We start from the raw sequence: 1190 nt of genomic DNA, 5'->3' as shown, positions 1-1190 counted from the left end.
TGATGTTATTGCTCAAAACGTTTTGCTATGGGAGAAGACAGAGTCACCAAGGAAAAAAGCCTAGAAAGAAAAGGTTTGGGACAGAATTTGGGGAATGCATATCTGCTGTGCTCATATTTTTGAGGGACTTGTGGAGAATAAGGAATCAGTAAAAGAAATAGAGAAAAGATAGTAAATAAAAGACAGGTTAATTCTACATCATGAACTATTGAATTGTCTTTATAGTGACAAATCTTTCTCTGATAATCCCATTGAATACTTAACAGAAGCTTTTGTATCCAAATCTGTTTAAGCAAGAAATCAAATTTCTTAAGATTTTTCAATCAAAATTACATGTAATCACAGGGAAATTATAGTGACTTTCCTTCTGTGGTCAAGAAAGGCTTCTCAGAGGATATTTAACTTAAGGTAAATCATAATGGAGGAAGAAAATCTGTATAGGATACGATTGTGGGGACAGGAGGATTTTAGATGATGAAGCAGCATAAATAAAAGCTTTAGGTGAAAGATTCACTTTAGGAACAAAAGTAAACCAGCTTTATGGGTATCACTAAAGACAAGTAGAAGTTGATTTGTAAACAACATATTAAAATCAGGTATAAGGAATCTCAAATGCAAGGGTAAGATGTTCAAATTTTGTTGTAAAAAATAATGGGTTTTCAGCTGAATATTCATATGATAAAAGGATATTTTGGTGAAATTGATATAGTAATACTGTTCACAGCGTTTAGAAGGGAAAGATGTTGCAAGAAGAGGTATCAGATAAGTAATAAATGTAATAGTTTAGGGAAGAGGTTAGTTATAAAAGCCTAAGCCAGAGAAGTAAGAGTAAGAATCAAAAAGACCATTGTGAAATTACAAAATAAAAGGCAGAATTATACACACCACACACACACACACACACACACACACATGCACACACACCAGATAACAGATCAGAGAAAAAAGAGGTGTCAAAGACGATTCCTATGTTTCTAGCTTGAACAACTTGGAGAAAAATAATGACATTTATATAAACACGTGGGTGTGGTGTTTTGTCACTGACATTAAGCTGAATTGCCAAGACACATCTCTTAAGCCTACTGATTATCTCCTGGGAGCAGTTATCTGCTCATCACTTAGCTATCAATAGCTGATGCTGGCAGTTCCTGGGTAGGAAAACAGGCAAATCAGAAAAATTAAAAGAATAA

Source organism: Propithecus coquereli, unplaced genomic scaffold (assembly GCF_000956105.1).
Source record: "Propithecus coquereli isolate 6110/MARCELLA unplaced genomic scaffold, Pcoq_1.0 Scaffold500, whole genome shotgun sequence".
NCBI classification, from domain to species: domain Eukaryota; kingdom Metazoa; phylum Chordata; class Mammalia; order Primates; family Indriidae; genus Propithecus; species Propithecus coquereli.
This window is presented reverse-complemented; position numbering follows the sequence as displayed.